Source organism: Colias eurytheme, chromosome 7 (genome assembly GCF_061535395.1).
Source record: "Colias eurytheme isolate Ceu_HAF_F1 chromosome 7, ilColEury1 Martin Lab GWU primary, whole genome shotgun sequence".
NCBI classification, from domain to species: domain Eukaryota; kingdom Metazoa; phylum Arthropoda; class Insecta; order Lepidoptera; family Pieridae; genus Colias; species Colias eurytheme.
In genome coordinates, this window is record NC_142986.1 from 904,539 (window position 1) to 920,215 (window position 15,677).

At 32.4% G+C, this 15,677-nt stretch overlaps 1 protein-coding gene across 1 annotated transcript in view; it reads right to left on the minus strand.

Moving 5' to 3' along the window:
* Positions 1-13,822, minus strand: part of LOC149906876 (echinoderm microtubule-associated protein-like 2) — a 78,368-nt gene extending 64,546 nt beyond the window's left edge. Inside the window, exon 1 of the mRNA XM_090103946.1 lies at positions 13,556-13,822. The gene's annotated coding sequence lies outside the window, so the exon portion shown is untranslated. The remainder of the gene's footprint in view (positions 1-13,555) is intronic.
* Between the last annotated feature and the right edge of the window lie 1,855 nt (positions 13,823-15,677).

Consider the following 15,677-nt stretch of genomic DNA (forward strand, 5'->3'; position numbering starts at 1 on the left):
TTAAGGATTAATGCTTTATTGGTTAAAATCGCTTCGAAAATTAGCCATTATTTGTCGTAAAAAGTAAATGACAAATAAAAAGATATTGTGGGTTATCCATAAGAGATAGACATATACCATCGCGGACTTTTCTGTAGACCTTTTCAATGTGTACAATACTTAGTACATTATTTTGATAAAACTCGTAGGGTTCAGCCTGCGTTTGCAATGTAAGCGGAAAAAATGTAATTATTTACGACATCACATTAGAAACCTCAAAAATAACAGTACTTCTCCACTATTTAATGGATATTATTATACATATAAACCTTCCTCTTGAATCACTCTATCTATTAAAAAAAACCGCATCAAAATCCGTTGCGTAGTTTCAAAGATTTAAGCGTACAAAGGGACATAGGGACATAGGGACATAGGGACAGAGAAAGCGACTTTGTTTTATACTATGTAGTGATTAGTTTTACAGTTGTAGTTTACAATTCTCGTTAAACTCGTTTAGATAAACTTATATTTCTTTAAAATAATGTAAATTATAAAAAATATTTCATAATAATTCCACCTGAATCTTTCCATTTAGTCATTTTTATATACGAATAGCGACCCGCCCCGGCTTCGCACGGGTGCAATGCTGATACTAAATACACTACAGAAAAACTGTGAACGTTGTATATAAAAACATAGCGGCCCGCTCCGGCTTAGGAATGGGTCGTCGACGCATTTTTCATCAACGAGACTAGACCGTTAAATGTCGTTCATCAACTAGTCGATCAACTAGTTAAAATCTTCGACTAGTCGATGTGTAAACTGAAACGAATTAACACGGTGGACCGACGCGCGACGGTATTGGTAATCGAACGTTCGTTACCTTGAACAGGTCTACACTCTACATGTAAAATTCCACATTCTTACCACGAAGTTATTACGAATTATATACCAAGTTTTTGTTTATGTTTTAACTTGTCGTTTTAAGTCGTTAGTTATAGTCGATATTTTAACATTATTCAATATATTATTATAGGTAGGTAATCCTTATGATAGTAATAAATTAACTGAATAAAAAAAATATCTTAGATTTTTAAGACAATTCAATTATATCAAATTAATACAAATTAATCTCCTTTTTTTTTCAATATTTCGAGCATTGATCATATTAATCTCATTAAAAGTCAAAGGGAATTAACGTTAAAAATATTGAACTATCAACGGTAGTTGATACAAACGTGTCGACTGACGAGCCGTCTACGACGAGTCGTTTAGCCGTCTACGGTGGACTATTATACGGCCACGTCGAAGAGTTAACCGTCGCGGACGCGTTGACGAGCGTTTCGATTCTTTTGTTTAGTCGTTGAATTCAACTAGTCCGTTGATGAACGATGGACTAGTCGAATCGTTGAGTGTACATAGACGGTTAATTTAACTAGTCCGTTGATTCAACGCCCATGCCTGCTCCGGCTTCGCACGGGTATAAAATATATAGCCGAGCGGCCGGCCGGTACCGCCGCAAACGCTACGTCCCGCAATTTTTAAATCTGTAATATCTTCGAAAATATTTACTTAAATCATACGGTGTAAAGGAACATATAGATCTATATTAAATGAACAATGTATTCAAGGTATTTAATTGGTTAAGGATTAATGCTGTATTGGTGAAAATCGCTTCGAAAATTAGCCATTATTTGTCGTAAAAAGTAAATGACAAAAAAAGTTATTGTGGGTTATCCATAAGAGATAGACATATACCATCGCGGACTTTTCTGTAGACCTTTTCAATGTGTATAATACTTAGTACATTATTTTGATAAAACTCGTAGGGTTCAGCCTGCGTTTGCAATGTAAGCGGAAAAAATGTAATTTTATACGACATCACATTAGAAATCTCAAAAATAACAGTACTTCTCCACTATTTAATGGATGTTATTATACATATAAACCTTCCTCTTGAATCACTCTATCTATTAAAAAAAACCGCATCAAAATCCGTTGCGTAGTTTCAAAGATTTAAGCGTACAAAGGGACATAGGGACATAGGGACAGAGAAAGCGACTTTGTTTTATACTATGTAGTGATAGTGATTTATGTACCTATTTTTTATGACAAGGAAGTTATTATTTACTAGCTATTTAAAGAACTGTTTATATTCCGATGCATTCGAGATGTGTTGATTCGTGAATCCCGTGAAGATTATAATTTATAATATTTAAAAATGTAAAAAGAAAATATGTTAGTCAAGCAGGTGTGGCAATTTTTAGAAACAAATATTAATTACAAAAAGATTGATATGATGTTAACATCATAAATAGTTTAGGAAACTAATTCTGAGAAATACTTATAATAATAAAACAAAACTATTGAAACGTATTGCGGCGAAATAAAACTTCTAATACGGCGATATGTGATAAGATAAAACATAAATAAAATTAAAATAATTTGGAAAATCCAAAAGTGCACGCCTCATATTTTTTTTTTAATAAATATTTATTAATTATTATTTTTGTTTATTTAATAACAATTAAACCACATCGAATCAGACCCTGAAAAATGAAAGGGTTCTATTCCTGAGCATACTCAAGCGTAAGAGAAAAAAAAAGACTCGATTAGTAAAGTATTTCGGTCGCTATCGTGTTAACAAGAAAAAGGATCCGCACATAGGTACAGACACACGGACGTCCAAGACAGAACTTTTTTAAACTGTTTTTTAACTAGTTTAAATAACAAAAATGACATCAAAAATATCATGAACGTTAAAAATAGTGTTTTTTCTTAATATGTGTGTGTATGTATTATCTTACAAGTGCAATGTATGATACATAAAGACATTTTAAGTTTGAAAAATCAGATGTTTTGCGCGAAGTGACAGTAGTACCCACCTCAACGCTTCGCTTATGAGGCGTGCAATAGGCATGTACCTATTATTAAATATTTTTCAATGTTAGTCTATTTGTATTTGCAATTTGTAAACGACAATGAATTTACATTTTTTTATTATAATACGTATATATTGTTGTATTGATTGATAAAAAAGGCAGATAGCTTTCACAAGGTCGTTGCGATAAAAATTATTTTTTATCTTATATTACACAATTTCTGGATTTTATAGTCATATTTTTTTTTTGTTATGAATATTTTTTAGATCATATAATTTTTAAGCTGTTTGCCCCGGTAACATTTTTAATCAATCGAATAATTTTTGAGAAAAAAAAATACTTCAACACCAACACTATAAAAATCGCGAGGAATTTCTGGGAATTTAGATCGTCTATTATGATATGATTCATGTGCAAATTTAAATACATTCATCTACAAAAAATATATTTCCTCAAAATAAAGATGATACATATTTAAATAATAATATGTAAATATTAACAAGTATCTTTATGGCAACCCTATATCGAGATGGCGATGTAGGCAGTAGCGTCGGCGCGGGCGCAGTGCATTGAGCTATGCGGAATTTAAAAAAAACATGGCGCCTAGGTCCTTACACGGGACAATATCCATTATATTGTAATGACTGTTTTTGCGACTGAACATTATTTATTATCATGTTATGGTACAAGGTTAGGACAAAAAACTATAGTTATTTAAAATGTATTGGAAAAATGCCTTTTGCCAGCGTTAGCTCGTATTCACTTATTTAGTACTAGCTTCCGCCCACGACTTTGTACGTGCATCCCCGTTTTCCCCCGTTCCCGCAAGAATTTCGGGAAATCCTTTCTTAGTGGATACCTACGTCCTAACATCTACCTGCATGCCAAATTTCAGCCCGATACGTCCAGTGGTTTGGGCTGTGTGTTGATAGATCACTATATCAGTCACCTTTGAGTTTTTTATATATTATATAGATTAGGGTAATTGCGCCTGTTCGCGTCCACATGCCTATTCGCGTCCATTTTGCGGATATCTTTTAGAAATTTCACGAAAATAAGTATACTTTAAGTAAAATTGTAATAAGAAAAATTTCCGATAATACCTCAATATATAAGAGACATGCACACATATTCAAAGTATGCCTGCGAACCGCCTATCCTATTTAAAAAAAATATTTAATTTTGGCTATTAAACGAGAGAGCTAAAACGCGCGGGATTTTAAGAAAAAAATAGTGCGTAGCGTCGCGTTTGACGGTTAGTATCTTATTGTTAAATGTGAATTTTTGAATATGTAACTGTTTCTTTACTTTGCTAACGAAACATGGAATAGTATGGATTATAAATCAGCTTATTTCTTTTACAATTAATAGCTAAAATAAGGTGGACGCGAATTACTACACCGAATTTGTACAACTTCCATTTTGCGTCCGAGGTGGGCGCAAACTATACCTATAGTGCATAACAATAGAACATATTGCGTCCACATTGTTTTTCATTACGTATTAATGAATTGTTTGTTAAAATATGTAATTTAAAATAGATTGTAAATTTTTGACTAAGACTACAAGTTGATAATTTTATATTCATTCATATTAGCAAATTTTTATGCTATTTTTTCATTTTAAAATGGGTATTCTAAGAATGAGACTATCTTTGAGAATGAGAGTCAATAAGTCTGTGGTTTAGAAAACGGAAATAATATAAACAAAAAAGAAATTTAATTCATTAGAAACTAAAAAATAGGGTAGGTAGGTAATCTTAATAGAACTGATTATTATTTATTTACATTACGTAACTTTGTGTTTTGTTAATTTTTAGATCTATTAATGATGAGAAGATAAATATACCTAAATAAGTTTTTCCAGTTCCCTTAAAGTGAATTATATTAATAATAATGTTGATTTTAGGGTTCCGAACGTCAAAAGGAAAAACCGGAATCCTTTTATATCCGTCCGTCTGTATGTCCGTCTGCCGGTCTGTCTTTCTGTCAAGACCCTTTTTCTCCGTAACGCGTGGAGGTATAAAGCTCAAATTTATATTGAATACTCAAGTCTACGGTCCCTTGAAGCAGTGAAAAAATCAAACTTATAAGCTAAAGCAATCAAAAGATACAGCCGTTTATGCTGCAAATTTTCGCAAACTTCGACATTCGCAAGGGAATCAAAACCTACAGGGTACTTTACGTGAACACAAACACTTGAAGTTTGGTACGAAGCAACGTCTTATAGCACAAATAAGGGAAACGTTGAAAAAATAATCATTTACAGTTAAAACATATGAAAAAAAACAGGTTAATACGGAACTTTCGCTGTGCGAGTCCCACTCGCATTTGTCCGGTTTTTATTAAATAACTATATTCGTAAATAAATAATTTATTAAAATCTAATTTTTATTTGCATTTATCTGATAAAATATCACCCAATACACTCTTAATTCCTTTTCTAACCTGGTGGACGCGAACTGGTCCACGGGTGGACGCAAACTGGAATTTTTGGACGCGAACTGGGTAAAACGCCTAATTCTGCTATTTGTCTAGATAAATAAAAACCACATGATTTTTCCAACACAATTGAAAGTAAATCTTAAAATAGACTATGTAATGAACACGTTACATAAATTTTGCGTTGAAATTTGTTCTGGAACATTTTTATTTTCTCCTTCAAACTTTCCAACTGCACTAAGTGGACGCGAACAGGCGCAATGACCCTATTTAATATGATAATATGAATATAATTAATTAACTAGATTGCGAAATCTGTTAGCGATTGAACTTTTTTCGCGAATTCTGGACGACAAGATAGGCTGCTAGCATAATTGTATTTTAATTAGTTAATTATTTTCTATGGTCGCTGTTATTTTCTAAAACTGGCTTTAGCGGGTTGTAACTTGTAAACATAAGACATTATCTTATAATAATATAATTTTTATGTAGCTATACCTAATTGCGTTAATAGGTTATCTATTATAATATACATATATCTATCTATACATATATCTATACTAATATGTATATATGTATATGTGTATTATAAAGAGGAAAAGTTTGTAATTATGTATGTATGTATTGTTTTCACGCATGAACCTCTTAACCGATTTTGATGAAATTTGGCACAGACAATCTTTAGACCCTGAGAAAGAACATAGGCTACCTTTTATTGCGAAATATGTACCACGGGCGAAGCCGGGGCGGATCGCTAGTTTAATATAAAACAGGAAATGCTAAGAAACTGTTAAATATTAACCAAATAAGTTTATCAGTTAAGACTTAAGATATAGATAACGAGCAGATAATTTTGTTGTCTCAACCTGAAACTGTGTTAATAACCGTCTGTTTGTATCGTTGTGTTTTTGAGAGCGTGAATTCTTTAACATTTAATTTTATTTTATTAGGTGGGTACTTATGCAATTAAGTTCTTCTCGTTTTCTTCTAATATCCTACTTCCTACTATCCAACTAATATTATAAATGAGAAAGTTTGTGAGGATGTGTGTGTGTTTGTTACTCTTTCACGAATATACTACTGAACCGATTACAATGAAATTTAGCACACCTATAATTTGTGGGTAACTTGGATTAACACATAGGATAGGTTTTATCCCGGAAATCCCACGGGAACGGGAACTATGCGCGTTTTTCTTTGAAAACGCGGGCGAAGACGCGGGCGGAAATCTAGTAGTATATACAGTTGTTAAAAATTTCGCAAAGGTCGATGAAATATTAATTTAAAAAGTGTTTTGAAAACTTGCTTTTGTGCGTTTTTTTTTCTTGTATTAAAATTTTTGTTTTTGCTAAAGGTTGATGACGTTTAAATTAACATAAATTCCATATTTTAAATACTCTTTGATTTTTCTGTATATTTTAAATTTTTAAACATCTCACTCTTGGCCAATTTACGTGTGTGAAGAACTAGACCATCTAAATAGTATTGAATAAAAACGCCTTATCTCAAATTGCGATCGTTCACAGCATTGTATGCAGATGAAAACGAAAGTGTGAATGGCGCGAGAATCGAACCGGCAACTCGCAAGTGTTGCAAGTGCCCTTTCTACCTTGGGGCACAGGTGATTAACATTTTAGCACTCATTTGTAGGTTACAAAAGTTCGATCTAGATCAAGTCATAAATTGTATGAACAATTTTTTGCAGTTGCTTTCTATATCGCTTGTACGGAACCCTTAGTTTCGCGAGTCCAACTCGCACTCAACGGATATTTTTGCCTTACATAACTACAACATTGTAATTATAAAACAGAAACATTCAAATATAAACAATAAATATTTAATAACAATTAAACCACATCGAATCAGACCCTGAAAAATGAAAGGGTTCTATTCCTGAGCATACTCAAGCGTAAGAGAAAAAAAAAGACTCGATTAGTAAAGTATTTCGGTCGCTATCGTGTTAACAAGAAAAAGGATCCGCACATACAGACACACGGACGTCCAAGACAGAACTTTTTTAAACTGTTTTTTAACTAGTTTAAATAACAAAAATGACATCAAAAATATCATGAACGTTAAAAATAGTGTTTTTTCTTAATATGTGTGTGTATGTATTATCTTACAAGTGCAATGTATGATACATAAAGACATTTTAAGTAGGGATGTAACGATACATGATTTTGCCGATACGATACCGATACCGATATTTGTAGTAATGTATCGGCGATACCGATACCGATACCGATATTGATGGCTTGGTAGAAAAATAAATAGTGAATTATGCATAAAAAGTTACCAACATTTAACAGAGACAACTGTTAATCGTATTCTTTAAAATAAAAATGCCAAATCAAAAAACAACAAAACCATTTATTTTAGTACTAGCGGTCCGCCCCGGCTTCGCCCGTGGTACATATTTACGTTTTCTCTACATAAGAACCATCCTCGTACTTCAAGGAATATAATAGAAAAGAATTATCGAAATCGGTTCAGCCGTTCACACGTGATGCCGTGACAACGCGAAACGCGTCGAACGCGGCAACTGATACACAAAAATAATCCTTATGGCATGATTCTGTATTCACGCGCGATGACTTATAGCGTATTTCATGTATAACTTTGGTGTTTCTACACCGATTTACATGATTCTTTTACTATAACCTGCCCAGGAGTATGAAGAATAATTGTGCCAAATTTGGTTAAAATCCGTCGTGTAGTTTTTGTTTCTATAACGAATATACAGACAGACAGACACAAAAATTTTACTGATTGCATTTTTGGCATCAGTAGCGATCCCTTATCACCCCTTCATAGTTTTTTTTAAACATATTTCATGTACAGAATTGGCCTCTCTACAGATTTATTATAAGTATAGATTATTATTTTACGAATTCAGTTAAACTTTAAGTAATACACATACAATCAGTACCTAATAAAAGTTTACTATTGGTAGAGTTTTTTCAGAAAACAAAGTGCGCACGCGCGGGCGGCCTCCCGCATCGTTCATTGGGCGCGGGTTTTTGAATTATTTGATATCAAAAAAATTGGTTGTTTGTAAAGTAGGTTTACGATCGAGCTGTTTACGTGATAACATAATGCAGTGGCAGCGCTCGAGATGAAACGGGAGATTGGTCCGTCTCTCTCTCGTTATACCTGCGATCGCGCTCGTGAGGTTTTGGTGTGACACAAGTTTATGAACATGTCACCCGACTAAAACGATTTTAAAAACGTTATCACGTTAAAAATATTCAAAATTATTCAAAATTATTTATAGTCCGGGATACATCGCCCAATTTTGCAAGTGATTACTATCAAGCTAATTTTTCGTGAGTAGCTTTATTTTGATGAGATGCGCAATAAATTCATGTACGAAACTCTCGATTTTGGTAGCTTACAGAGGTAACAAGGATAAAAATTTTTGATTTGACGGTTCTCAAATATTTATTACGCAATTTGTAGGACAATATGTCTGTTGAATTATATAAGTATTAAATAAGTGAAAATAAAAAAATCAGCTGGTTAGTAATCATTTATGATGACTTCGTTATCGATACTCTTCTGAAAGGGGGACTCTTTGATCAAACCATAGATTTTGTAGGACAAATATTTTTTCGAATAATTTAGATAATTATCTTGAGATTGAACAAAAAAAACATTCAGTTAGTAATTAATATTTGAGAACCATCAAATCAAAATATTTTATCCTTGTTTCCTCTGGTAGGTACCACAATCGAGAGTTTTGTACATGAAATTATTGGGCATCTCATCAAAATAAAGCTACTCACGAAAAATTAGCTTGATAGTAATCACTTGCAAAAATGGGCGATGTATCCCGGACTATTATATATTTCCTTTACATAAACAAATTTGTGATTGGAGCACTCCTAGTAAGCAAATAAAATGCTTGTGTCAGTAGGTTCCGCTCTTCCTTAACACTATTACAGAAACAGAAATAAAACAATATGAATGAATACAATGCAAAAACATAAAAGAAAAGAAAGAATTTAATAAAAAAATATCGGTATCGGCTGATTTATTATCGGCGATACCGATATATCGGCTTGCCGATATATCGGCCGATATATCGGTATCGGTATCGGTATCGTTACATCCCTAATTTTAAGTTTGAAAAATCAGATGTTTTGCGCGAAGTGACAGTAGTACCCACCTCAACGCTTCGCTTATGAGGCGTGCAATATGTAATAAAATATGCTGATATTCGTTGTTGTTTATTTTATCAGAATTACCTATAATTTAAATAACGAAGTTTATTTTTTTATAATATGTTATAGGTATTGGTTTAGATTTAAAGTTCCTATGAAAGTAGCTTTTGAAAGTAAATTATATCAAGAATATTTTAATGACGATAATAATTACTGACCTGCTTGTTATTTCTGCCTTCTGGTTTTTTAAAGTCAAAGGTGAAGCTTTAAAAACAGCAAATTTAAATGATAGGTATCTACATACTTCGCCATATTGTATTCCTGTCAGAATTATCAATTGATAAGCGTTATCAGGGTATTGATAACATGAAACTGTTTACGCAAAAAATTAGGTTATTATACTTGGTCTATTTTTAGGGTATAAACAAAACAGAAGTATGTACCTTATTTTATGTATTCCAATCTCAATTAAGAGATTAATTTTTTTACTAGATAAATCTTTATTCATAATTTGCAAAATCTTCATATCTACTTGCCTATATTTGTAAATTTGAACTGAAATGAATCGATACATCGATTTTGATGGATGTATTTTTCATTGAGAATCCTTCAATATCGACATTATCATACTTTTACTTTTCCTTATTTCCCAGTGTTTCCCACACGGGTATAGATAATATATATCTACTAAATTAATTGTAAACAGAAACTAATCGATATCATTATCTTATCTAACCAATACACGAGTATTCGGAGCGTAAATTACAGATGACGTCATTTCCTTGAATAATTGAAATTCTAAATTTAAATCGATGTATTGATGAACATAGTTATCATAATGATAATTGTTGCTGTAATGATATACAAGAGTATTGCCTACATATTGTGTAAAAATAAATATGTATTACGTTATTGAATTTAATTACCTACATTACTTAATTTTTAGCTTTACGTAATTTATAGTGCCCGTATAAAAATATATTAATAGGTACGTTACATAAAATTATAGCATTGTATTGCATGATATTCAAAAGAACGAATACCGTTCACAATTTATAACATATTATGTACATTTGCTTCGAAAATGTAAGATTGAATTTATACAATGACTATAAATTTTATTTGTATACCTACATAATATTATACTTTTTTCCATGTAACACTTGCTTGTATATCTAATGTGACTAAATTAGAGAGGTGTGGGAAAATAATATGAACCGCGGGCTAAAACTAGTAGAGGTAACATTCCACAAGAAAATTGGTCAAGAGGTGCATCTAAACATACTTTCACTGAGATTAACCTCGTGATTACGGGTCAGTGACCTCTGTCTCGTTATATGTGATTTTTTAGTCTGTTTTACTTCTAGTTTATGGCGTTATGGTTATGGTTCCATTGTTTAATGTATTCTGAATACTGTATGGTGTAATGTGGTGATCTCAGTGTGGAAATTTCACGTCTAGAACACATTTTACTGGCGAATATTTAATGCTTTTTCAATCACAAGTCATCGTTTAACGGATTTAATTTAACAGGCATTAGTTGAGTGTGTTTTGTAGTTAAGCCAATTTTTTGCAAAATAGAAGCAGTCTTACAGTCTAGCAGTCTACGTTACATTTATTACAGTGGAAAACTCGTCATAATTGGTTTCTATTATTATACAGAAGACTAAAAATACAGGGTAAAAATATTTACAGAAGGAGTAGGTAGGTAATTCCAACGTTTTCGGCTCATCTAAACATAGATTTTTAACAAACAAGGATTAGTAGCAAGTAACTTATTTTATAAAGACTTTTATATGCAGTAGGATTCCATTACATAACTTTTATAGCTATAAATGTCCTCTCTAAGGTTATTCACGGCGTGTCCTCATGCGAGCGGTTAGCCTAGGATACCTGCGCAGAGGTCACCGCCCCGCAAGGCTTTAACAAACCGCATTTTTGCATGATTTACTTTAAAATTGGTTTAAAATATGTGTGATGTGAACAATTTGTACAATTTAGCTTCTATATGCAAAGAAATGAATAGATCTACACAATTATTAATATGTAATATTTTTGGTAATAGTTTCCTGACGTACCTACCTATTTTTCGTCGAGAGGTAGGTATTCTTAAATTTTACGAAGTAGGGAATAGGTATCTATAAAGATGTGACAGATACAATGATGGTCCGGGAGCCAGCAGCAGATTTTATGACCAAGTTCCTCTCAAGCGGTAATTAGTAAAATGCATCAAAGTATAGTATTATGAAGCCTCGTGAACGTCAGCTGGAGCTCGGTTGGGGGGAAGAGCGGTTGTAGCCTCCCGTATCAGCTGACGGTTTTTCCACCAAGATACAGCCAGCTGACATATATATTTATCCACAGTTACATATAAGCTATCATCAGGTAAATTTTTGTTTGAGAGGAAATAACGGAAAATAAATTTTTCTTTAAATTTAACTTTCATGTTCGAGACACCAGCTGACGTATAATACACCATGTTGTAACCAGCTGACTATTTTTTTTCGTTGAGATATTGGGTTAGCTACAATTTGACAAATTTTTAGCTGAGAGGAAATGAATGAATGAATGTATTTTTTTTCCTATGTGCGTGGGAGGCTACAACCGCTCACCCCCCCAACCGAGCGCCAGCTGACGTTCACGAGGCTTTATAATACTATACTCTCATGCGTCTGACGAATTATCTCTTGAGAGGAAATAATGAACCAAATTTGCACCTGGCTCCCTAACCATGAGGAAAGATTGTGAATGTGTATATAGAATTATAGATACGTGTTAATGGTTAATTAGTTGAGTATATTTTTTTAAACTGGAAGTATTTTTTAATTCCAAAACTTTTCAGCAAGCGTAATCACGTCGTGTGGATCACGTCGGGAGTCAGTCAAGATTGAAAATATCTTCATTTTATTATCATATAGGTACCTAGGTACCTATGGTTTTAGATAATATTAAAAATTCTTTGTAAGAACACGAGTATAAAATTTATTCCTACAACTATAATTATTATTATCAGCATTTTTGCATATCAATTACTCAAACTTCCTCGTATACGAATAGAATTAATGATAAAAATATTCAATTTACATTTTTAAAACAATATTAACAATATTATAAATAGGTTTGGTCTGCTGTATTTTAAAATACGATATGATTGGTATTGCCAGGCTGCCGCGCCGCTGAAAAATGAAAAGCCCAAGTATTTATTTACTTTTACATGCTTACTTGGCTAATATCTCTATCCTATGGACATGTCGCCGCGCCGTCATCTGGTTAAATCTGCTATTTGACTGAATGACTAGCGCGTTCATTCAATGACGACATTCAATTGAATAGGTACCTATTCTACATGCTAGATAAGTTCTAACATTGGTTGATTTGTAAGTAAGAACCATTGATCAAGGTAAGAACCAATATTTTTATATTGTATTTTAGAACGTATGTAGGTACAGTGTAAATTTATGTTCAGAACTTGTAGGTAACTATAAAATACACTAAGGGCTATTTTTTCAATCCTTGGTTAAAACTTATTCGTCGAATATCGTATAAAACTACCATTTCAAAATGTATTCTTATTGCCCGCAATTGACAGTTTACAGGTGACATTTTAATAATATTATCGTGTAGTTAATACTTTATTGGACGGATAAGTTTTAACCAGGGTTTAAAAAATCGGCCCTAAGCCTAGCGGCTAGCTTAGACTGTAGCTATTATAGGTAGCTAACTAGTAGTTTATGTAAGTACGTCTCAAATAAATATTCTTGACATTTATTATAATATAAGATTTACAAATATTATCAGGTTTTGTCGACGCCATATGTGAGTTGTGACGTCAGGCAGATGATGCTGATGGCCTTGAAGTCTTGCTTTCCGATACAATATTATGTTTCCAATCAATTGATGACGTGGATTAATGTGTTTCATTAATGTTTATTCTATTGTGAATTCAAAATAGGTTGTTGTGACGCAAAATTCAAATTTAAAGCGACCGTTGGTAACGTAAATTTTCAAATTCGATCCTGTTATTTGAATTTAATTAACGCTGTTTTGTTTTAGTTGATTATTGTGTTCATTTTAATCTAAACTAACTTACCAGAAAATACAGAAAATCCAAGTTTCAGTTCCGTTTACGTATTGCTTGCGATTTTACCATGAAAATCGCGAGAAAACTGTTATATTACACTTAAATAGTATAGACACTTGATTCATGCACTATAATTCACTAATCACATACATGCACTTTGTCCTTTCATCATTCAAAGTATCTATACGTTTTACGTAAAGAGTTTTGAATGGGATTGCAATAAACGAACACAACCACCTTCGCTAGCGATTAGAACGACACTGGCGACAGTTGAATTAACCGCGGCAGTATTGGGAAACTCGTCAACCTGTCGACTTGCGTAAGGTCAACATAAACATTTTGCAAACTTATCTTTACGATGTTTATTGCTGTCAAAATAATTAGATTACGGTATTATCATTTATCACCTAAGGGCCTGTGTAACGTGAATAACTGAAATTTTAAAAAAGGAACGTGTGTAGAACCGGTCCGCGCAAATTTAAAATTCATTTTTTTATTTTCTTTTTTTATACGGCCATCAATAATTATTAAAAAATATTACTTAAATAATATTTTAATAATTACATACTTTCAATATTACTATTTTAATGGTAATGGTGTTTGATAAAATAACACGTTTTAATAATGTATTTTTTAAACATTTTATATTAAGATAAATACTAGCAATTTTTTTTTCAGGATAGTACTTTGCTCAGTGGCCAGTGCTCACAACATACCGGTCGCGCCGCGGTATTTAAAACAACTCACTGGAGTTCCTGGTTCGAACTTCGAAGAGCAATCCTTTTAAAGATTTCCGGGTGTACGTAGGTTTTAAATGAGTCCATTTTATTTGACTATTTTAAAAAGTTGAGCACTTTACATGTAGATTAGTGTTATTACTAAATGCCAACGTTCTGTAGTGAGTGGGAAAGAAAACCTTGAAATAAACATGAATGTAATATGAAAAGGACTTTATAGAACGCGAAATAATTTCGCTTAGTACCTATGTCTATATATGTTTATGGGTAAGTTCTCTCATTTAATTTGAACATTTTATTATTTAATACCTATGTCATTTGTGCCATTGTTTTAGATTATCAATTCTTTTTTACGTTATCTAATGAAAAATGTTCTACACTTCTACAGTAATGTAGCAGGGCATAACTAGTAGTATCATCACAAAGAACTATTCTTAGTTCTAGAAATACACATATATTTCTACATGCTATTAAGATCTATACTAATATTATAAAGCAGAAGAGTTTGTTTGTTTGTTTGTTTGTTTGTTTGAACGCACTAATCTCGTGAACTACTAGTTATATTATAAATTCTCAGTTCTAATGACATTCATGAAACTGGCTTCTTAGTTCTTTGTGCTTGTTGTTTTTACAGCTCGCATCACAAAAACAGTACTCGAAACTTTTTACATCAGTTTTTATACAAAACTCACTTTCATTGTAAACTGGAACTAATGTTTGACGTAATAAAAAAATCCGCATTGGCAAGTCGCTAATTTGTGGTCAAAGCTGATTCATTATTTTTTTGCTAGATCTATACGATTCGCTTGCAATTTCGATTAATGTATTTTTAAGTTTATGATGATGAAAATGAAAGATGTTATTTATTTTAACATCTTATTGGTTTATTAGTTCTTACTTCTTAGGTTTCATGTTGGGAATAACCAAATCATTACAGTAAGTTTTAGATGTAATTTAAATAACATTAAAAATAATAATTGACTAATGACTGTTTTGCTGACGTCTAAACAGTGTCCTAAACTTGAAAAGAGCCCAATTTTTTTGACTAAAAACTGGAAGAACAGGTAGTTACTGAGGCGGGTGACCTTTTTCATATTATAATATTGTCTTAGTGGTACAGTCGGGAAGTGGGTTCGATGTTTTGCTTGTATTTATTACTAATTGTGAAATTATATTTTTACTTCGGGAGTGCAATTGGGGGAAAATAAATAAATAATATATTTTAATACTAGCTTTCCGCCCGCGGTTTCCCCCGCATTTTCAATGAAAACACCCGCATAGTTTCCGTTCCTGTGGGATTTCCGGGATAAAACCTATCCTATGTGTTAATCCAAGTTACCCTCTATACATATGTATGTGTGCTAAATTTCATTGTAATCGGTTCAGTAGGTAGT